Genomic DNA, 7,452 nt, shown 5'->3' with positions numbered 1-7,452 from the left:
TCAGGTTGGTTTTGCCCAAAATGTGTAGTTTTTTGTTTGTGATAAAATATTAACTTTAGATAATAATAAAGTGAAGACAGTCCCCTTTTATACTATTTTTATTTATTTTTTTGTTTATTATTTGAAATTTCACAAGACCTGATTTTTCTGTACATCACCATTTTTCCGTACATCACAAGCCAGATGTCTCTTGATTTAAGTGAAAACCTGAACGTTAACACTATCTTACAGCTGTGCCTTTACTCTGCCGTTGTTGCTGGACTCTCTGCTGTGTTGGTGGCAGTGGTCTGTGTGTCTGTTGAGGGGTCTGGCCGGCCAGCTTGTTAGCTTCCCCCTGCTGGCTGGTTCATTAGCTTCCGAAAACATCAGAGCACATTTTCGATTTGCCATCATTTTTATTAAAACTGCCAATATTCGGCATCTACACAGTTGATTTCTCGCATCAAAACTTCTCAGAAGTTGATTTAGTGATGAAATAACGTACGAAAATAGTAAATAGTAAACAGTATCTGTGCCATCAAGTTCACACAAGTTACCAACCATTGCATCCTCGGTAAAATGGGCGTGTCAAGAACACTTCCGGGAATTTTAACCGTTCTTGCCAAAATGCAAACTTGTGTATTGGGCATAGACTGTATAAAAGAAGTGGAAGTAGTCATCGTGACGTCACCCGTTGGTTTATGGACTGCCGTTTTGAAGCCTCGAGTTTGGCCGATAGGGCGCCACCATGTTGAATTTTTGCAGCCAGGAAGTGCCCGGAGACGGTGGAGATAATGGCTGCGTGCAGAGCTAGCTTGCTTGCTTAGCTAGGTGCATCTGTAATTCACGTTAACTATCAATTTAACAAGGCTGACAATTTTGTCTAGCGTACAACAGTCTTAAAACTAAATGTACTCACCAGAGAAGGTGAACAGCCATATCCTAATACGCTATTTCAACGGTGCTGGTTAAATTTACACAGCGGGTACGAGTCACCATGGTAACAACTTGTCAATCATAGATAATCCCGCCCTGAAGCATACTCTGCTTTATTGTCTATTTTCCTGTAAATGGGACCACAATTTACTAAATGAACATCATGTTGTATTGAAGAAGACGTGAAACTAGCAACTGAGAACATAAACTCATTAGGAAAGGGTTTACTTAGTTAATAAATCAGCTGAGAAGTAGGGTAATTTTACCATTATTTCTAATGGAACCAGACTTCTTTTTGCAACCAGAAGAGTTGTCCCCTGCTGGCCATTCAATTGAATGCAGGTTTAAGGGACTTCCGCATTGGCTTCGCATTTCAGACCTGAAGCTCTGTATAGTAAGTATTGGGACAGTACTTTGGCCACAAAAGATGACATTTCACAAGAACACAGGTACAGACAAGAACACAGATTGAGAAAGGCCCCCCTGACTGACCCTGTTACGTCACTCGTTGTGCTGGATCAGTCAGGCTTGATGTCTGACAAGAGAAGATTGTATTTGTCTGGACATGTAAAAAGACAACAGAAGAGCCTCGAAGAAGAGAGGAGGCAAGAACATAAAGGTACGTAATCCCACAGGCTCCATTTTCATATGCCTGGATTTTTAGAAAATCTGAACTAAAGGTCTTACATTAGCCTTAGTTAGCCACGCTGGTATTAACAATGCTAACGCTATACTTGCTAACATGCTAACATGCTAACCGCAATTAGCATCACATCTTTTATGAACTGCATAAAATTGGGATAGTTTTAGATACCATACCAGATAGGCCAGGTTTCAACACGGTCATGTCACCCAAAAAGCTGACACTGCTGGTAAGTTATGTGTTTTAGTTAAACCTATAGTGATGCCTTGTTTGATTATAAATCAGATCTGTCAGGTAAAGAGTGTGTAGTAGCTCCTCCAAAGCTGCCAGTGTTGAAAAGACATCTTATCTAAAATCACTTTTTAAAAGGAGACAGCATCAAACTCTTGCAGATTGTCTTGCATGATAAGATCCCCCAGATCTAAGCTAAGAAGACAAGTCATTTCAATTCAATTCAATTTATTTATTTATTTTTGTTAGGCCTACATCAACAATAAATGAACAAAACCTCTAGGAACACCGAACATGTCAACTTACTAAAATTACTTATTTTCTGTGTTAATCTTCTCCATAGGTCTACCTGTGCTTACTGAAGTGGAGAGCAGTACCATCGCTTAATACCACACCTGGCTCTCCAGTTTCTACTCCTCCAGTCGATCCAGCTGACTGGCCATCAGTCCTTAATGACCAGTTACATGTTGATGTGGTGAGCAGGAAACCATCACAGGTTGAGAGAGACATTTTGACTTTTCCAAAAAGACACTAAAGACACAAAAAGACTTTTCTATCATTACATGTTTAGATCGCTCATAAAGAAGCAGGTTGAGAAAAAGGATGCTATCAACTGTTTTGTAGTTTTTCTCTTAAAGTCTTGTTTGGCTGTTATTAGTTTATTTCAGTTTATCAGTCTTTTTATTCAGAATTAAGTTCATCAGTGTCTACTGGGTCTTGCACTGCCATTAAGCTCAGTAGCACTGGTGGTCTCATATGTTTCCTGTTTGACATCAAACATAGTAGATATAATAATATAGAGAAAAGTCTGGTTGTTGTTTTTAATCAGAATCAGCTTTATTGCCAAGTAGGTTTAAGAAATTTGCTTTGATGTTTTTGTGCTAAACAAACATAGCAGGTTTAAGAATATAAGAAAGATTTATTCGGTCTTATTAAAAAACAAGAGATTTTTCTGTGTCATATAAGCCCCTTTTCCACTGCATGGTACCAGCTCGACTTGCCTCGCCTTTTTTTGGTTTTCCATTGCGGAAAAGTTGTACCTGTACGTGCTTCCAGGTACCTTTTTTTCGTATCATCTCCTTTACGAGAAGTGATGGCTGAACAAAAATGTGCTTGAATGTTTTCGTTGTTGAGGAGCTCCACAAGTGGCGGCGGGGGAAGCCTGCGGCAACCCGCAGCAGGAGCTCCTAAGGCTGGCTAGCCGCCCGCTCACAGAGCCCTCTGGTCCCTCTGTCACATAGACTGCTGCAGCAACGGCAGAGGAAAACACAGCTGTAAGGTTTTCATACTGCTTATCTGTCTTTACATTTTGAGTAATGTTGAAACGTTTTAACTTAAATCAAGAGACAGCTGTGTGTGGGTCCCTGGTGTGTGTGTCGCATTAAACATTATGTTGCGGCAGTTGTGTGTGGCATTGCTATGACGACCAGCTACATTAAGAGGTACTATCTCTGGGTACTATCTGCAATGGAAAACGGAGGAAGGCCAAACCGAGTCGAGTCGAGTCAAGTCAAGGCAAGTTGATATGGTACTTTTAATTGAAAAACGCCAATATACTGACAATGCCCAATACTCAGAGGGGCCTCCAATTAAATTTTTAAAGGTCTAGGACCGGCTCTGAAGTCAATGTATAAATATGCAGTATGACACCATGGCTGCATGTATTCTAAAATGTGGTGGTAAAGATAAGAGTGAGAGTAGTTTTGGTCAGAGCAACTGATTCACACAGTGATGTTTATCTAAGACTAATGACCTAATGTTCATTTCAGGTTATTATGCATTTTATGGTAAATCCAGAGAGTGACTAATTTCTCCTCCTTTTTGTCTTATTCAGGCTGGGTTTGTCTTTATTCTTCCTATGATTTTGTGTGGATTCAACATTTTCGGAGGAGGGTGGACATCTTCTGTTGCTTCTCAGTGCTAATACTGTGCCCCTAGTCCAGCAGGAGTGGCAAGCCAATTTAGCCGTTTATATGAACCGAGGAGGTCTGAACTAGGGCTGCACAATTAATCGAATATTGATCGCGATTACAATTTTAGCTTCCCACAATTAAATGAAGATGATTGACAGCAATATCGCTGTTTCAAATGTGTGCTCCGCTCATGGAAAACTCTGCTGCATATCAAATCAGATGCTTCCTAAACTTACAGCCAAGGGGGGTGATTTGGCTGCACGCACCATCCTGCTTCTACAGTCCAAAGTAGACAGCAAAGTCCACGAGTCTGCATGTTTCTGCTGCACCGCTGCTGCCGGAGCCGGTCGCAACCCTTATAGTCAGTGCTTGCGAGACCATCAGATGCAGCGTGTGCCAGATGCAGCTCTCAGCTCCACTCTGTGAACATCCACTGCCAACCACTGTAATCAGTGTAGATTACACATAGTTTGTAAATTCTTGTTGACTCAATAATACACCGCCTTTTCAGAGTTGGTTCTGTTTGTTTGTGTTTCATTTTGCATATTAATATGCTAGCCAAAAAGCTAAAGGAAGAATTGAGAAGGATGGAGACAGGCATTATTTCCACAGCTGTAAGTACTGCCATTAAGCCTAGCTGTGTCACAGTCAAAGATGCAAATAACATTGTCGTCCATTGTAAACGCTGTGCGACCAGCAAAAAGCTTTCAACTGCAAACGATTTTGTATTGAAGCATCTGCTAAAACAGCACAGCAACATGAAACTTAGCCTGTAGAAAGAAACTCCGGCAGCTACTGCCAGTGATGCATCCACTAGGCAGGAGAGAGTGGCGTTTTGTGTTTTGTAAAAGCATAAATATCCCTCTTATAAATGCATGTGCAAAACAGTAACATTAGTTCTAATGTCGAGACACTTGCTTGATTTTTTTTTTTTAAATCTCAGACAGTGGCGTTAAAAAACATCTCTGTGATGACTTTGCACAAAACTCGTCCTTACTCCCAATAATAAAATCAACAAAAAAACAAGGTTAAAACAGAAAGGGTGGGGTGCAGGGGTGAAGGTATCACAATCCACTGTTGGAAGAAGACTCAGAGAGCAGAAATATAGAGGCCACACCACAAGATGCAAACCACTCATCAGCAGGAATTTTGCAAAGAAGTACAGAGTCTTATGGACTGATGAGACCAAGATTAATCTCTACCAAAGTGATGAAAAGGCCAAAGTGTGGAGAAAGAAAGGAACTGCTTATGATCCGAAGCATACAAGCTCATCTGTGAAGCATGGTGGAGGTAATGTCATGGCTTGGGCGTGCATGGCTGCTTCTGTAACAGGCTAATTAATATTTATTGATCATGTAACTGATGATGGTAGCAGCAGAATGAATTCATAAGTGTACATAAACATTTTGTCTGCCAATTTATGGAGAAATGCATTGAAACTAATCGGGAGGAAGTTTATCATGCAGCAGGACAATGACCCAAAGCACACTGCAAACAAAACAAAGGACTTCATCAGGGGGGAAAAGTGGAAGGTTTTAGACTGGCCAAGTCAATCAGCTGACCTTAACCCAATAGAGCATGCATTTCACCTCCTTAAGAGGAGACTGAAGGGAGAAACACCCCGAAACAAACAAGAACTGAAAGAAGCTGCGGTAAAAGCCTGGAATAGCATCACAAATGAATGTTTGGTGATGTTGATGGGTTGCAGGCTTGAGGCAGTTATTGCAAGCAAGGGTTATGCCGCCAAATATTAAATGTTATTTACTTTAAGATTATTTGTTCCATTACTTTTGCTCACCTAAGAAGGCTGTGGTCTAATACAAACAGTGATATGTCCTAAATTGTGAATACCAGGAAATGAGAACTGAAATTCTGAACTTTTGTCTCATACTCATCTTTTGATCTTAAACCCAAATGTCTTCAGTGAACAACAACAACAAATGAATTTGCCTTACCGCTCCAATACTTTTGGAGGGGACTGTATATCTAGACATGCTAATTTATTTTTTCAGTTTACTTAATTATGGGATTTGCTCTTCTTTGAACCACAAATCATTTTGAGATAGAAAAAAGGAAACTATGCATAATTTTTTATCATGAAAGACTCAAATGAGATCATTTTCTGGGGCGTGATGCATGAAATTAACACACATTCACACTCTTACAAACCATCTTATTAGACATGGGACATACTATTGCTTCTTTTCTCACATTTATCTGCTCACTCTCCCCTAACTTAGTACTGCTGGGGGATTTTAATATACATATGGACAATACCTCTAAAGCATACACAAGGGAATTTACATCTTGGACAGTTTTGGACTGGAGCAACATATTCACTATCACACTCACTCCAAAGGTCATGTTTTGCACTTGGTTTGCTGCTCTGGTGTCACTCCTCATGGCTGGACTGCGGCCGACCTCCCCATTTCTGATCACGTTAATTTCTTTTAATGTTAAACTAACACTGTCCAAAATAAAACTGCCACGTGTCATTTCATTCAGAAATATTAAGGTAATTAATTTAAACACTCTCTCTACTGAAATTTACTGCCTCCCCAGTATAAACTGTTTTTCCAACCCTGATGATCTGGTTTTTCATTACAACGATGGCCTACAAAACATTTTAAATTCTCCGGCTCCTTTAAAAGTCCGGACTGTTTCCTTCACCCATTCTGCCCCATGACACTTGGTGTAGTTCACATCAGAACTACACCAAGGTAAAAGGTAGTCACCTAGAATGTCTTTACAAGAAACCTGGACTTGTTGTGCACCAAGAATTGTACAAAAACCACATTCTCCACTACAAGGACGCTCTTTCTACAGCCAAATCCACCTATTATTACCATTATGCAGATATAATCAGTTCAGGCGAAGGTAATACAGAACCGTGTTCTCCATGGTCAACAACATACTATGACCACCAGACTCTCTCGCACCTCATCTGTACTCATCTGCTTACTGTAATTCCTTAATGCCATTTTTTAATTCCAAAGTACACAAGATTCACCATCAAATGACTACTAATCACACTAATCACCTCTCACAGTCTGTCTTTTTCAGTTCTCCCGACTCCTCTTTCTTGTTCATTTTCAAGATTCTCGCTTCCCTATGTTGCTGAAATATTGGACATTATTAGAAATTCGAAACCAACTACTTGTCAGCTTGACCCTCTTCCTTCTCTTAGTAAAAGTCTGCTTGGCCTCTATCTCTTCCCAAATAAATACCATTAAACATTCCTCTCTCACCTCTGATATTGTTCCCTCGTCTCTAAAATCAGCCATACCTTTCGTAAATTTAACATCCATTTCCACTGCTATGCGGATGACACCCAGCTCTACCTGTCCACCAAACCTACCACATCTCTCCCTCCCACCTCCCTCTCTGCTAGCCTAACGGAAATCAAATCCTGGTTCTCTTGCAACTTCCTCAAACTTAACAGTGACGAAACCGAGGTTCTCCTCATTGGCACCAAATCCACTTTGACTAAATCTGACAGTTTTTCTCTCACCATTTATAACTCCACAGTTTCCCCCTCCCCTCAGGTCAAGAGTATGGGTGTGATCCTCGACAGCACACTTTCATTTCAAGCTCACATTAATAATACCACTCGGTCTGCATACTTCCATTTACGTAACATTAATCGCCTCCGACCGTCTCTCTCATCCACGAGTACAGCCATTCTCGTTCACACACTGGTCACATCCCGCATTGAATATTGTAATTCTCTTCACACACACCCGTACTCTT

The sequence above is a fragment of the Micropterus dolomieu genome, linkage group LG19 (genome assembly GCF_021292245.1).
Source record: "Micropterus dolomieu isolate WLL.071019.BEF.003 ecotype Adirondacks linkage group LG19, ASM2129224v1, whole genome shotgun sequence".
Taxonomy (NCBI): Eukaryota; Metazoa; Chordata; class Actinopteri; order Centrarchiformes; family Centrarchidae; genus Micropterus; species Micropterus dolomieu.
The sequence above is the reverse complement of the archived record's forward strand: the minus strand, read 5'-3'. Positions refer to the sequence as shown.